Source organism: Dermacentor albipictus, chromosome 1 (assembly GCF_038994185.2).
Source record: "Dermacentor albipictus isolate Rhodes 1998 colony chromosome 1, USDA_Dalb.pri_finalv2, whole genome shotgun sequence".
Lineage (NCBI taxonomy): Eukaryota > Metazoa > Arthropoda > Arachnida > Ixodida > Ixodidae > Dermacentor > Dermacentor albipictus.
Genome location: NC_091821.1, coordinates 12437564 through 12454419, shown reverse-complemented (window position 1 = coordinate 12454419; position 16856 = coordinate 12437564). Strand labels below are relative to the sequence as shown.

The following is a 16856-nucleotide window of genomic DNA, read 5'->3' as shown; positions in this document are numbered from 1 at the left end:
ACAGTTCAATTTCACAGCCTGACTCCTCTCGGAGGTGTGATCTTTCTTTGTGTAAATTGTCGCATACTTGGCTATCACTAATAGTGCTTCGCCTTTCCGGCGAAACTGCAGTCTCTCTCTCTCTCTCTCTCTTTCTTGTGAGTCCGAGTATAAGCGCTGCAGCGCATGACTGCTGTTCATTCTGATTTCGAGTGAATCTGGCTTGGCCTCATTTCGGTTACTGAGTGAATAATACAGTGTTCCCCAATTATCATGCACCAAGAGTTAAAAAAAGATCAGTTGCGTTACTCGAAGGAAACCTAGTGCATATTGTTTCCAGTACAGTGGTGTAGCCGCCAGTAATTATTTCGGCAATGGTATTTAATTCAGTAATGGCAATTAATTATCTAACTCGAGAAGTACTGACCTAATTTTCAAAGTGTCAACGAGGCATTTGTAGGCACCCAAGATGACATATCTAAATGCGGTGTTGCGCACAATTTTTTCCGACTGGCAAAGAAACCGCACGAAGTATGAAAAATACCACGTGAGTGCGCTCCCACCCGCATAATAAAGCACAGCCTTCGAATAAGTTGATTGAAAGCAACTGCATTCCTTGTCGCAAACCGCAACGGACAGCGCATCACCTCGATAATGGTACGGAAGGAGCACCAACAGAAAGTTTCGCGGCTTCGCAGCTATTCCTTCCTCTCATTTCTACCTCACACTCATTGAATTAACACGGCAAGCTGGGCGAGTTGGTGACTGAACATGTTTCGGTGGGTGGGCAGCGCAACGCCGACGAAAGACGAGAGGAAGTACACAATACGAGCGCAGACCACCCGCGTCACACGGGCAACTCGGATCTCCTTCAAACTTCCTTCCCTTAAAGGACCGCAAGGGAGTTTCACCTCAAAGGAGTTAGCTCCGTGTCACACGGCCTATATAAGCGAGCTTTTGAAAGCTGCCGCTGGGGGCCCATTAGGCGCTGCTCACCTCGTACGCAGTCATGAAAGAAACACGTTATATATTGCTAAAAAATTTTGGTTACTTGTCTTTTCTTACAAAATACAATTATTTATGCATTGCATTTTAAAAATGTCCGAGAACGCCCGGTTCGAGAGTCGAATGTAGCTGCTCAACTCAAATATCTTTGTCAGTGCTCAAATACTATATGATATGCAATAAAAACAGTTATAATTGTTGGTAAAAGTGAAATTAGTAAAAAATGAGGGTGATTTCTTGACTCGAAATTCAAGCACGCTGGGAACAAGAGTACTCCCTTCAGTCTGCAAGGGAGATATTCCATCTCCTTTCGCTAGGAACTTCCTTAAACTTCCTTTGCTAAAGGACTGCCATGTGACACGACGCGCATCTCCCTCGAGATAAAGACGTCCTTGGTTGAAGGGAGTTAAACGACTTTAGCCGCGTCCGTGTGACAGGTGTATACACCTGTCACACTTCCTCTCGCCTTTCGTCGCGGTTGCGCTGCCCACCCATAGGAACATGTACACACGTATTATCCGTCTTTCAAGGTCTACTGATCCCATTTATAGCAAAAGCCCCTTGATAACGCGGCCGAATCGTCACTCTGACCCCGCACGAAACGCGAAAACCAATGTAATAGGCATAGAATGTTTCAAAATCCCGGCATAGCTCGCACCGCATCGAAAGAGTGTGCGCGAACGCATATTTCGCGCCAGAAACTTGCTTCGGACCAAAGCCAAATTTAAGCGATCGTTTTATTTTTCATTGATGTGTATGCGTGCTCCAAAAACATGTTCGTGTCAAAAATAAAAGCGGAACAAACAAACCGGGAAGTGACCAACGTGTAGAGAAAATGCAAAACCGATGCGTTTATGAAAGTAAATATACCACTTCTAAATGAGCCGAATTGGCAATCAGGATGTCTGCACAAAAAAAAAAGAAACTTAAGACTTCAGTCTGCCCTTATTATCTATGAATTCGTAAGCTCCGTTGAACACCAGCCTAGAGGACGTCTTCGAATGGGTCTCCTTTTGCAGCTACGCATTACTGTGTCCGTTTTGTCACATCTTGAGTGGCTTTCTTGATGACCGACGCCGGAATTCTATGGCAGACATCCGTTATCCGTGCCTTGAAGTAATCTGACGTCCGTCTCGATCGTGTAAGCACGATCTTTCCCGTAACCCCAAAGAAAAAGATCGAGCGGAGAGAGATAAGGTGACCTAGCCGGCCAATTTACAGGCCCGTGCCTTCCAATCTATTGCGCATGAAAAGTCGCATCCAGCCAGTTTCGTGCTCGGCTGCTGCTGTGTGCGGGTGGCCCATCTCGCTGATACCACAGAAGCGGAAGACGTGACAGCAGGACTTCGCTGAGAAGCTCATCCACCACTCCTTCAAGGATTTCGTTCACGTAACGCTGTCTAATCAGTGGATGATCGAAGTAGATGGGACAGATTATAGCACCGGCGTAAATTCCGAACCCCACATGGAGCGACCACTCGTACTGGTGCCGATTGCGCTTTACCCAGTGTAGATTGGAGTCCCTCCAATACTGTGCATTATGCGAATTTGCCTAGGCGTTTCTGCGAAAATTGGCTTCATCTGTGCATAACATGTTGTTCAAAAGGTCCAGTAACTTATCGGCTTTTATGAGTCCCCAATTCGAGAAATCTAGACGATTCTACATGTCCCGACCTTCCAAGCACTGGTGCTGGTTAAGGTGGTGCGGGTGAAAGGCCGTCATTTAGAATCCTCCAAACTGATGATTTGGAAATTGGTACCTGGGCGGCCACGTCCCGCACGCTAGCATGAGGGTTTCAGGCCATAAATGCTATAGAACATCCGGGCGTATACGCTAGGAATCAAAGATGGAGTCCTCCGCCGCTGTTTCTTGAAGCTGCCGGTCTGTCTCAGGTTTTCATAATTTCTGATGATAGTCGATGCGTTTGGTCGACCGCCACACTTCCATAACTGATATATATTTGCGGCCTTCCTCTTGTTGCCATTAGCAGCTCCCAAGGCAAGGATCATGTTTTCCTTCTGCTCATTAGAGAAAGACATAGCGACTGGCACGAAACAAAACGCACCTTTAAACATTTGCGCTGACGTTGTCAACTCGCTTTTGTGACGATAAGTTTCGTGGCAAAAAACAAACAAACAGACAAAAAACATCCGTGCACTTTATCTACGCTAAGACAACAGCTATAATGGCTTGTTTCGAACTAACACCAAACGCGACGCGTTACTTCGGCCGAGGCGCGGCAGATAAGGCACTGGCTCGATCACGATGTTTTTTTTTTTTTATTTCCTTTACTTCGTTCTGGATAACTCAGAGAGAGCCTGTTCGAGGGCGCTGCTTTATGATCCGGGTGGGAACACAGTCACGTAGTATTCTCCGAATTTCGCGGGCTTCATTTATCAGCCGGAAAGAAATGTGTACGCAATTAGTACGTCGCTGAAAATACCGCAGCTAGATGTCCCTTGGATATGCCTTCAAATGCCTCATTGACACTTTGATAATTGGGATAGTACGTCTCGAGTTAGATAATTCATTACAATTACCTAATTAAATTTCAGCAACGAAACAATTACTGGCAGCTATTCCACTTTGGTGGAAACAATATGCACTAGGTTTTCTGCGAGTAACACATTGCTATTTTTTTTAAATCTTGGTTCTTGATAGGTAATTGGGAAACCCTGTATATATTTAGGTCATTTGCATGCAACTGACGATGTTTCCATTCCTGATAAACGTTATAAATTATTATAAATGTTTTTTTTTTCATGAGTCGTTAGTGTTGGTTACTGGGAAGAGAAGCAATACTGAGACACACAACATAAACGTGCATTTCACACGGCATTAATAGAGGCTGCTGTAGAGGTCACTGAAGTCTATTGGTTATCTTCATAAGCAAAAAATCACGAAAAGCAATTTGAAGCGGGGCGAACATACACCAACATATTCATTCTCTAGGCATAGGTTAGCCATACCTTTGAAATGATTTTTAATTGTCTACCTCCATCTCTTTCAAAATATAATAAGCTTTGTCCTGTGTGTATACTTAAATATATTGTTTGTGTGCAAGCTGTTTACAGTGGAAATTTAAAACAATGTTGAAGTGAAAAAGGACGGATGAGGCAACCGCCTCTAGTGCTTCTAATGCGCGTGTCCTCCTATTGTCAGGATTTGCAGAAATAAAGCGAAAGTATGAATTAAAAGCTGTGCACGTCCGTGCCAACAATGATGCAGTAAGCTATTAGCCCCAGTAAAATATGAAGTGAAAAGGTCAAGGCAAGTCAATAGAAACCTCAAATGATGTGGGTGATCGACAAAGCTCTGGTAGTGGCACTTTAGGTGTGTGTGTGCGGGGTGGGAGTGAAGGGGGCTTTGGCATCGGCCGGGGAGGGCTCGGGCCCCGGAGCCCCCCCGTAGTCGGCGCCTATGCTTGTGACAACATATAGTGTGCACTGAAACGGTATTGACTGAAACACACACACACACACACACACACACACACACACACACACACACACACACACACACACACACACACACACACACACACACACACACACACACACACACACACACACACGCACACACACACACACGCACACGCACGCACACGCACACACACACACGCACACGCACGCACACACACACACACTTACGCACGCACGCACGCACAACGTTTCCTCACTAGCAGAGCACATCACAGACACACACAGGGAAAGAATTGGGCATTCGACGGGTGCACAGCGCGCAGGAGCGCCGATTCAGTCTGGTCGCAAGGAAGAGGAGTCCGAATGGCCAGAGGGGTGGGGAGAAAGCTCTGTATGCCAGATATAAGCGCGGAGTTGCGAGTGTCGGGCCGTACAGATGTGATGGGGCTCAGGCTGTCCTGACCGCTTGTTTAGACGGACTGAAGAAGAAAGATGAGTGCTGTCCAGAGAGCTGTCAAGCACCCTGCAGAATAGACGGGCTAGTGCAATGTTGCAGGTTGCGCCATTTGAGGGCTTTGAGGCGATCCTCGTAGGCTGGCGTGAGCTTGCGACTCCCGAAAAGAGGGGAGTAGAGGGTGCGTGTTGCCCGGCGCTGAACAAGCTCAAGTTTGTCAGCGACGTGAGTTTGGTACAGGAGCTATACTGATGAGCAATACTCAAGCCGTGGCAGAATGATAGAAGTGTTGAGTGCTCGGAAAACCTCAGGTCCACAGGGAAAGGAGGCACGGGTCACAAATCTAAGAATGGGACGTAGCTACAGATAGAAGCCGTAGATACAGTGCTGGCAACATATGCGGAAAAGGCGAGAGAAGGGCTGAATGTTACACACAGAATCGGAAGGGCCCGAACGGTCTTCAAAGGGGTGCCTCCGAAGTAGGTTGGGCACGCAGCAGTTTTGTTGTGGCTGATACGCAAGGCAGCACTTTTTTCAGTGCTACTACAAAGTTTGTTATTGCAGGCCCAGTCGTTCACCTTTACGGAACGCATTTATTTCAAGCGCGTATGCTGTACACCGGCATAATGTTTCATGGATGTGTTAACTTGTTAAGTACATCCTGCGAAGATACATTAGAAACTTGGTTTTGAGTTAATCGTTTTGCTGACTACAGTTTATAGTATCATAGCGAGAAACATTTTAGTGGCAGCTGAAGAGATTTGGGCAGTTTAAGCATACAGACAGCAGAAAGCACTGATGACACCTTTTCTCCTAGCCCGCAATGCACTCACACCATCTGCTCTATTCATAAACAATAGCAAAAAAATAAAAAATAAAAAGCCAATTACAGCTTCATTGATCCAGATATGTGCTGCTTCTCAAGCAGGCATCTAATCGTTCCTGGTATACGCGGCTGCATGCATTGGTCTTGTATGATAGGTTTTCCTATGCATTGCACACGGTGCGCATATTGCAAATAGATCATTTCTTTTTGCAGTGCTAAAGTACAAGGACACACAGACTCAAACATGACAGCGCTGTGTGTCATGTTTCCTTCAGTGCGTCAGCATTCTTGAGTGCTGCACGAGTGATTTATCCGCAATTAGCTAGCCCCACAAAACGCCTGCACTTGAAAGAAGTGAGTGAAGGAGCACTGTGAAATTGTATTTAACTAGATTCCACACGCCGAGTCGAAGAGCGCACTGTCAGCTGAAACGGACGGCATGGCTGACGATGTACTTCCCCTTGTTGGGCTACTAATCCCTTTCGCTTTCGAAAGTTATCCGTTGACGTTATTTCATCATTGATCCTCCAGCACTCACCTCCACTGACTATGTACATATATATTGAACCGGTCCCAACCGTAGTCTTGACAAGCTGGTACAACTATCACTTTGCAGAATCAGACTCAATCCGTGGTACACAACAACCATTTATTAAGAAAAATTCAGTTGTCAGGCAGGGCTCATTGTTCCCAATGCTGCGTTGCCGGAGACTTTAACCGTGTTCTTTGGGTCTACAGTCGCTGTGCAAGTAACAGAGGCTACGTGTGGCCATACAATTGCGTCACGAATCACGTTCTTCATGTGGAAAAAGAAAGAAAAGAAAGAAAGAGGCGTAGAGGAGAAAAGGGGTATGCCGTTTGTTGTGAAATGGCTCCAGTCGCAGCAAACTTCAACGCGAATGTTTTGCATAGCTGTAACTGAAGTTTTCGCTTTTCTTTCTTTTATATATACACATATACGTTTATAATTATACTTCTTAATGTCTAGCCATTCAGGCTTCTTTGCAAGAATAACTGCCTCCTGTGATCAGTTTGTCTTCACTGTTATAGTGGCTACAGATTTCATGACGATACACCTGTTTTTCAGCTTTATTTATGCAATTTCTTTTTTTTTTTACTTTCATTATCTTCTTTTTTTTAAGTTAGGCCAGTGCACCAGGCGACTGAAGTAAAGTGTCAGGTCATAGGTGTCCCAAAGTTACGCAAGGTAATTGTCACACGGACGCTCAACCTCGGCTAATATGAACCCCAGTTACAGACTACGCTGTTATGCTCAGTTACACGCGAAACCCGACCGAAGGTATTGCACTAACCTTGTTAAATGCGCTGACTAAAGTGCACTCAGGCTTTTCGTGTCAGCGAGCAACGGCTACCAATCTGCAGGTCAGGCTATAACGGCCGTTAGCGTGCGTATGCTGCGTAGGAATGGTAAAATAAAAGTATATGTAGTTTTATTACCTGCATAATTACTCCGCGCGCTATTAAAGGGAGATGAACTGCGAAGAATTAACAACTCGCAACATAGATTTACAGCACCAACCGTTCTCGATGACGGCCAAAGGCTGTCTGCGATGATAATGGCTTGCCAAAAAATTTGCACTTTTCACCCGAAGTGCGAAACAGGGGCAGATAGCGTGTTAGTGTGCGTCGTGCTCTGGTCCCTGGCCAGAGGTGTGCACGACGGAGGGCTGCTTCAGGATGGAGTTGGTAATTCATGCTGCACACTAAAGGTAAAAAACTGGGGGATGCACGCAGGGACACACACGTTGGTGTACTTGTGCGCCTCTCCCAGTCCTAGTCTTTTAGCGCACTCCGTGCGCAGTGTGCACGCTGGTATACATATTATACAACACACGCACGCACAATGAGAGCGATAGAACAGTATAGGGTTTGCGTGCTTTTGTTAGGAAAAAAAATTGTCGTGAGATTCAACGTCCCGAGACTGCAGAGTGGGTTAGGAGTGACGTCGTACTGGGAGTGAGTGGCACAATTTTGACCACCTGCGACCAAAGCATAGCAGACGAGCGTTTCTGCGTTTATCCCCCATAGAAACGCGCCCGCCGCAGCCGTGAACCGAACCATTGACCTCGTGCTCAGCAGCGCAACGACATAGCTACTGAGTCACCGCAGCGGGGGTGCTTCTGTTGGCCCTATAGCTTGTTGTGCTGGACCTCCGTTGACCAACTGTTACTGAGAGTGCTCGAGCCGCAGGCTCGTGCAAGTTGGAAAATGTGGAGGCCTGTTATAGCGCGAGTTCAGCTGAAAAGCAGTGGATCACGAGCTTCCTTTAGACGTTACGGCGTGACAGGGTTGTACTACTAACGCCCACAGTGACACCTACTCAAGCCCTCGGCTAAACGAGGCTCGATGCAGCGGAAGGAGAATCGCCTTCGCCCACTGCTTGCCAGATCGTGTCCTGACGTCATGCATTGTTACTCGTACTATAACCGCTACCCCAGCACACTGCAGGGCGCATTCAGTTAATCCCTGCTGCCTAACGAGCGTGAGTGCGCAGTCACGCGCGCGCGGTTCGCGAGCGGTCGGGCAGCACTCGAACAACGCTGGCGCCGGCGCACTCGCCCTCCGCCGACTGCGCGCAGACGTCACAGCCCAGTTCGCCTGGCAGCGCCTTCTCATTGTGCCGCTCCGCACGCCGGCTGACTGCTCTCGGAGCAGCCCCTTAAGTATGTTAATTGTCAAATGAGCTATCAGCGCGTGCAAACATTCGCTTTCCACGCCACGGTCGCGTCTCGCCTTTTGATGCTGCCATTGTTTGTTTAGTGGCTTCCCTACTGCGTTCTCACGTCCTGGCGCAGCCATGTCTATTCGCGTGCTGATTCTCAGTTGAGTCGTCATAGCAATCGCTCTCGGCTATTTCGTGCGCCTCCGCTATGGTGCGATTAGGAAGCGTCCCTAAAGGAAGAAGACGCCAGAAAAGAGCGTCGACCCCGGCAGAAAGCACTGCTCGTCTTCTCGTCTACGCGGTGTTGTATTAGTGACCCAAGAACCGCGCGTAATGCCATTTAGTCGTTGCACTCAGGCTTTGAGAGGTAAAGCAAGAAAAGAAGAAGAAAAAAGAAAGTTAGATCGCTGCTATCCCATAGGTATTGCAGAGCTGAATTGCTGCCTCCCATGCGCATATTGCAAGGCAATCGAAAAGGGTTGGAGAAAGTTTCGAAATCCCATCCACTTCCGACGTTGTGTCATCTGGTCGTTAGGTGTATCTGCAAATTTCAGAAATAAAATGTCCGAGCAATGTGTATGCAGCCCTCCCCTCGCCCCATGATAAGCGCCATTCATTCATTCATTCATTCATACATTCATTATTATTATTATTATTATTATTATTATTATTATTATTATTATTATTATTATTATTATTATTATCTCTGAAGACAGCCTTTGATTTGCCTGTCAAAAAAGTCCGCCTAGTGATGGGCGGATTATAGCGTGTTGCGAATGCAAATATTTATATCATCCCGCACAGACTTGCTCAGGATACCTTTAAGGATACCTTGCCCCCAATACCTTTAACACCATGAGACAGGCGAAACGTGAGGATTGGGTATGCAAGACCTGCAGAGCGAACAAAAAGCAACTTTCTTCATCCCACTAGGATTCAGCGCAGGCGGCAGGCAATAAAGGCGCTATTTTAGCACTTGTTGCGGAAATCAAGGACGTGAAAAAAAAAAAAAGAAAGCTTAGAAGCACTATCGGCACTGCATACTAAAGTTGACTCGCTGTTGCTTCTGAAAGCAGAATTCTTAAAGCTGACCAAGGCCATCTGTGACTTTGAAGGCGCCGTCACTTTCTTGTCAAAGCAGTACGAGACCATACGCGAACAGCTCAAGTTGTCTGAAGATGCCGCAAGGACCAGAGACAAAGAAATTCAGAAGCTAAACGAGACTGTCCGTGTTGAGGCTGAGATTTTGCAACGATTGCAGCATGATCAAAATGAATCTTAACAGCACAGCGGAAAGGCAAATTTGGAAATTTGTGGTTTGCCAGTTGCCGATAAGGAAGATTTGAAGAAAATACTGAATGATCTGGCTGAGAAAATTGATTTACTTGAATTTTCTGTTGATGCTGACGTCGTTGCTGTCCACCGACTCTCTGGCGAAACAGACACTATCCCTACAGTCTTGGTTCGTTTCTTAACGGTAAACATGAAAGGAAACTGGATCAAAGATCGTGGAAAAGTTCGACAGTCCTTTGAATCCAAACTGCTTCCGAAGCTCTGCTTCAATGGCAATCTAACCAAGGCAAATCGGCGTCTGTTCTGGCTTGCCCGGGCCGCAGGCAAGCAACACAAGTACAAGTTCGTTTGGGTGAGAGCAGGCAAAATCTTCACTAAGAAGGACGAAGACTCTCCACTCATTCGCATTACCAATGAAACGGATGTGGAAAAAAAAACTAATTAATATGGCTCCGTCCATTTTACGTGATTTCCCGAGCATTCGAGCTTTTAAAAAGGACAGCTTCGGTCCGAATTCCGATTCAGACTTTACTTTGGTCAACACAAGTATTCGCAGTCTACGTAAATACTGGGATGAGTTTAGAAATATTGCAGAAAATGCAACAAATTTTGTAGATGTATTTGGCCTCGAAATAAATATTCCCGAATCAAGTGCGCAGTTCTTTGTGATAAAAGGTTCCAATGCAAAATTTGTGACTCGTTCGCGCCGTCGAGGAAGTGAAATTGCAGTTTTTGTGAATGAAAAATACACAGTATCGTGCATTGATGAAGATATTTCTTGCTCATGCGGAATGCCCGTGTTTAAATGTAAGCTTTTTTCAGACCACTCTTACTTTGTTAGCGATCTACCGGCCTCCTGCAGACAGCGTCAGTCGCTTCATACTAGAATTAGAAACTGTTTTGAAGCGTTTCAGTTATGAGGAGGTGTTTTGCCTCAGCGGTGATTTAAATATTGACGTATTATGCCCAGGCAAAACTCAAGTGTCGGATTATTTATCCGCCCTTTCTTCTTTTGTCCTCGAAAGCATGGTCACCACTTTCATACGTGAACAAGTTGTGAATGACCCAACAACGCATTCTTGCTTAGACCACATCGCCGTACGGGCGCCTAATCACGATCTGCATTCATGCGTGATCGCGCAGCGCTTAGCAGACCACTACTTCACTGTGTGTCGTTTTAGCTTGAGGCGTCTTTTTATTAACGCACCTCACGGTTGGAAAATAAATAGCTCATATAGGCGAACGCGCGTTACCTTTGTTGATCAACGCAAATTGGATGAGATGATTGGCAGGTTCGACTGGTCTTCACTGATTGTCTCCGGGGCGCCAGTGTTCACTTACGAACAATTTTGTTCACAAAGACGCAGCTTTCAAGAATCCTTACTCGAATCGTTATAACTAAACAGAGAAGAAATCACAACTGGCTTACCGTGGATATCAGTAATGCAATCGCCTACCGATATTTGCCATGGAAACGGATTAGGCGAACTCCAAGAATGCTGAGCTTCGCGCTAGCTACAACATCGCAAAATAGTGAGTTTCAGCCCAGCGGGTTTACGGCCAGCGGAGCGGAGCGGGCGAGCGGAGACGCGACTGCGCATGCGCACCACGCTGAGGCGGCCAGCGGTTTTACGGAGCGGCGTTTACGCCCGCTGGAAAGCACTCCCCAGCGGAGGGTATACGCAGCGCGCGAGCGTGCGTAAGGGCGCGCGGGCGTGTATGGGAAATGCAAGACGGCAGCCGCGAACATGAACGCCGGCAGTTCTGCATCGCAGACGGCGACTGCCGCGCTGACCCGTACATTAGTACTCAGTACATTATTAACAAATAATGCACTGAGAACATGTAATATATCTTTATTCAACATTTCTTGCATAATAAAAGCAAGCGTAATTCAATTTCATTTCTCAGTAACTCCTATTCGAACCACTAGGTGGGGCAGCAGAGCGCCCCGCTCTTTACCCCGCTCCATAGAGTTAGTAGAACAACTCTAGAGGAAAAGCTGGGCCGGAAAAGTGGGAACCTCTAGGGCGCCGCCCTGTTGCTACTGGTCAATGTGGCCAGCGCAATTACTATTGAAAGAGCTGAGAACAAGTACAGGTCACCTTATGCTTTGTCACCTAAAAACGCATACCTGATGGCTTTATGAAGGTGGTACGTTAATATTAAGTTTACAGAAAGCGATCGCTAAGTCCGTGACTTATGTAAATCACGATGTACGCATTCATGCAATAAAGGATGACGCGAATTTCGGTTTCGAATCTGTTTTTTGGATGCGTAGTAGTTTCGTTTGACATGCGATCGCGCGTCGACATCGGACGCTATGACACACTCGTGCCTTATGTGCCACAGAAGCCCCGAAGTGGTCTGGCATATACCTTCACATGTAAGTAAACGAATTTATCTCCTTGTTGAGAATATCACGCGAGTAGGCAGCTCTTGTGGTACATCACAATCGTTCGAGAAGCGTCACAGTAGAGCATTTTTCTGCATGCGGAGCGGTGTTTTTATTTGCAGGTTTCCCTTTAGTAGGAAATTGCTGGACAGGCGGACCAGCGCACCGGAATTGCACTGGCGAAGCCACAAGCAACTCAAAGAATCTGTTTAATTGTTGCACTTTGAACAATCATGCTTCTACAAAGGCCACAGCAGAAAAACAGCCTGATGACCGAGTATTTCTGTGCCACGCAGTAATCAAGAGGCGAGTGCCTAATGCGGACGAAATAGAGTGCATCGAGACTTAGAACGACAGAAAGCTGAGCTAGTTCGTAAGGATTCATTATGCAAAACAGAGGTGAGGCGTGCAGACAGGACACAAGAGTAGAGAAGTGGGCGGCGCGCGTGTTGTTTGCTTGTAAATACTCTACTCTTGTTTCCTGTCTGCACGCCTCACCTCCGTTTTGCATAACGAGTGCATCAAGCCACATATTAATAGCTTAGGCGTTTTATTAACTGTGCAATATTTTCAACACTTCCTTGCATGCCATTTCATGTGGCATATCTTTTCTGGTCACAAATTTGTGCAGCGAATCTATTTGCATGATCGACTCCGGGCCTGTGGGACCGTTCACTTGCACTTGATGCTGAGTCTTTTACATGTACCCATAAACTGCAGATATGCACATCAGATCCCTGGGAGCACTTTCAAAATTCAATTATTTTCGACAACAGGCACATATGCAATACTGACATAATCCGGAATACCACTAAGCAGCTGGGACACATTTTTGTTGACCGTACTCGCAGGTAAAATAAGTACATCATGTGGACAGCTCCAGCTCATTTTCCTTAAGTCAGTGTGTACAAGGGTTATGCAAAAATAATTTTTTTCTCGTGCACCGATTATTTTGCTTTATAAGCAAGAGAACCCACCACGTTAGTGTAACGTATCTTGTGCATCACACTAATATGTGCTTTCATTTACCAAGTGAGATGAGTTACTTTTATGGCTCATTCAGTCATATCACACTGCAAGCTGCATTCATCAATCTTCAATGGGATTTTGCAAATGTTTAATGAAACATGTTTCCCTTTTATGCAGATATGCAATGGCAAGCCCTTCCGTGTGTTCCAAAGGTAAAATTTAAGCTCTAAATTAAACAAGACATTTCTAGTCAGAAACAAGCAAAAATAGTGAATGCAGAGTATCAGAAGCCCAAGGTACAGAACTTATGAGAAGTGTCGAATGATTTTAAGGAAAGAGTCGTATTTAAAAATGCAAGACCCTTTAGTGGAGGTCAAGCAAGTCAATATAGGTAGAATACTCTGCAAAATTATGCGAGTGAGGGGATGTCAAACAATGGGTCAGGAAATGCATTGTTTTTCTGCAAAACAAAAGCTGATTGCCATTACATAAGTCACTTTAGCATCATGATAAATTCAGAAATAAACCAAAAAACAAGACACGCAAAAATAAACAAAACATTTAATGATATTTCAGCAGAACTTTTTGTTGGGCTAGTTGGTGCATATTACTGAAGTACTATAGCGCCAAACAGACGACACAAGAAGAAGAGACACGGACATAAGCGCTCGTCCGTGTCTCTTCTTGTGTCGTCTGTTTGGCACTATAGTACTTCAGCCATTTAATGATGCTCTCTCCACACTGGGATAAATAAAAACAAACACATCACATCTAATGTGGACATATCAGATGCCTTGTGAAACATAAAGGAACAATTCAGTTTCGAGCTATGGCACTTGCCGCATAGATGTGGGGGGGCCTTGCACCAATAGTGATAGTTACCACTGCATTTAGAAATTGAAAGCATTTGTGCAGACAAGGATGATTCTTTATATTTTTGGCTACCACTTCAAATGCCTCCACCAAGTGTTACAATGCTGCACGCAGCCATACTAAGGATCTCGCAACAACACCTGCAGGTAAAAAGCAGAAGCAGTCAAAGTGCTGGTGTGTTCTGGACACTATGTTTGAAAACTTTTAGGCAAGAAGAGTGCAAGAAGCAGACATAACTGCATTTATTTCCATAATTCCCCATTTAAAGGGCCTTTTCTTTTTGCTTAGACAATGCCTACGCCTAGCCACAGCAGCTCCCTCATACAGACTCCGCAAACCAAGAGGCCGTGGAGGCAAATGCAGGTAAGAGGCAATAAGCAATAGCACTGGTATCGACATTCATCTAATTTCTTTTTATTTCGTTTAGGCAGCCAGCACACCTCGAACAGCCACCTTGACTGCGGGTGTGTCACCCTAGTCGCCAAGGAAACATTTGAAGGAAAGTGACAGGCAATGTGAACAGCCACTCCTCCATGTAAACAATACTCTTTCTCTCGGATGACTCCTACGCCTCACCACGCCAGCACACTTGTGCACAAAGATGCCGCAGAGGCACGTGCAGGTCAGAGGCAAGAAGCAGTGGCACTGGTGTCGACATTTACCCAATTTCTTTTTCTTACACTGAGGCAGCCAGCACACCTCGAACAGCCACCTCGACTGCGGGTGTGTTAGTTGATCCCTGTTGTACATATGCTCATAATAAACTTCAGTAAACTTGAACTTCATAATAAACTTGAAGGCAAATGGTACATTGATGCATTGTATTTTTGAACATTTATTGTACACATACAATATATGTTATACTTTGCAGTGCTACAGAGCGCATTTTGAAGCTTCCCCCTATATTTTGCACCTTTAATTACGTATGTGTTGTGTGGCCCTCAATGCAGTTCATGTTGTAGCAGCTGCTTTGTCTGTGTATCGCACATTGGCTTAAGCTCGTGATATCCACATACTTCTCTCACATATACAAAATAAAGTTCTATGTAGTCCTCAGTGTTACAACAAAAAATGAAAGTAAACAATCCGATCGTGGAATTATGTTTATTACAGTGATTCCTACGACAGTTACTGACAAGTTGACAACTTGAACTGGTCAATCGGTCCATAGCCTCCTCTATTTTTCAAAAATAAAGGAGGCTATGATCCGTCATGGCAAGGAATTGTATGTATACATAAAAAAAGGGGGTATGTGTGTGTTTGTAGTGGGGGTATAGGATTAGGGCGGTACGAAAAAATGTACCAACATCGTCCTCTAGACCCATTCCGTTGAGGTACCGTAACAAAACGTATTATGCATAAAGTTCATACAACCAACTCTGATATTACTACAGACGCCAGGCGACGCGAGCTACATTTGTCATGATGCATTCGCGACTGCACCGGATGCCCTCCACATTATTCTCGTTAATCGTGCTCACTGCGCCGAGGCAAAAGAAAGACCATGGGCGCAGGTGCCTTTAAAGTATCTCGACCTTGCGAGGCACGGCTGCGCGTGCCAGGGAAGCTGTCCGTGCGAACACTCCCTGGCACACACCTGCCTCGGCGGCCCCAACCTACGTACCGTTCTGCTTCGAGCTTTGATCCCCCCACTGTCCCTCGGGTGCCCTGGAGTTCCTGCGCCGCCTGCTCTACTACCATCTCAGGTGCTCTCCTGAGACTTCCGTTTGTCGGTTACATGTGCCCTACAGCTGGATCATTACTTATAATAATAAAAAACCCGATCTATCGTCACGACGATAGATCGCGAAAGCGGCTTTTGCAACATACCGCGCCCGTGCGAAGATAATTACGGAACGCCAACGAGGAATCTGACCACAGCTTCGAGCTCGTAACGTCGTCGAGTGACACTCCTGCAACAGGCGTGGCCGCTGAAAACCGCATAACGCCAGAAGCTTGAACAGGATCATCCCTCGGTTGCATAACTGCCAGCTCTACGGCCAACATGGACCACACCTACACCATCCCGCAACATAGAATAAAGAACCGACTTATGAAGCCCAAACACACGGCTGCACGCACACATCACAACACTTCAAGCGAGACGCCATGCTGCTACGCTGCTACTGTTGCCGGATTAAAACTGACTACTGTCACCAAGTCTAGCAAGCGTCTCAGGAGCTGGCAACCTCGGCGCGTAGCAACATGGCGGCGCTCTTGAGGTTCCCGATTTTAATGCATGGGCCCTATGGGTAGCTTGTCCTCTAGAGTCAGTATAGTAACTCTATGCCCCGCTCGAGCGGGTGATCCGCTGGGCTAAAATTCTTTTTTCGCGAGCCACTCCGCTGGCGCAACGGTGGAGACCGCTCCGCTCCGCTGGCCGTAAACCCGCTGGGCTAAAACTCTCTAATGTCGCCGCCCTTATACGATGCGCTAAACGACGCTGCTTTCAATGCCAATTTCAATTATCTGTTAACGTGGTCACTGATAAACCACCTACGCCATTAAAGACACTACCAATTTAAAGCTAGCCGACGCTTTCCCATGTGATCTTGCACAGACAGCCACAATCTTCAATCAACACTTCGCACGCGTTTCGGGAGCAACATCAACGGTGCCAGCTGGCCGCTCTGGAAAAGAAAAAAAAAACCATATCAGCTTCCGCGTTCTTACCGGCGATAACATTTGAAGCACTCGCAAGAATAGTTGCTGGGTTTAGGCGACTTAAAGCATCTGGTATAGACGGTATATCGGTATCTTTGCACCAAGGAAACTTCAACGCGCTATCCAGTATTCTTCTTGCCATACTTAATGGTTTCCTAGACACAGCTACAATGCCGGCGGAATTAAAAACGGCCATTGTAACGCCATTATTTAAAGGAGGAAAGAAAGGTAATGTGGACAGTTACCGACCTATTTCGATCTTGCCTATCATGTCACAAATAATAGAAAAAAA

At 46.1% G+C, this 16856-nt stretch overlaps 1 protein-coding gene and 1 long non-coding RNA gene across 3 annotated transcripts in view; both read left to right on the top strand.

Annotated features, from left to right (window-relative positions):
* Positions 1-16856, top strand: part of LOC139060188 (SH2 domain-containing protein 4A-like) — a 400299-nt gene that overhangs the window by 80354 nt on the left and 303089 nt on the right. The window lies entirely within an intron of this gene.
* Positions 11886-14709, top strand: LOC139054654 (uncharacterized). 2 transcript variants are annotated; one of them, XR_011511399.1, is made up of 4 exons: positions 11886-12364; positions 13205-13239; positions 14189-14263; positions 14328-14709. It is a non-coding gene; the product is annotated as an uncharacterized lncRNA (long non-coding RNA). The 2 variants fall into 2 exon arrangements; XR_011511398.1 differs by having other exon boundaries at positions 14189-14709.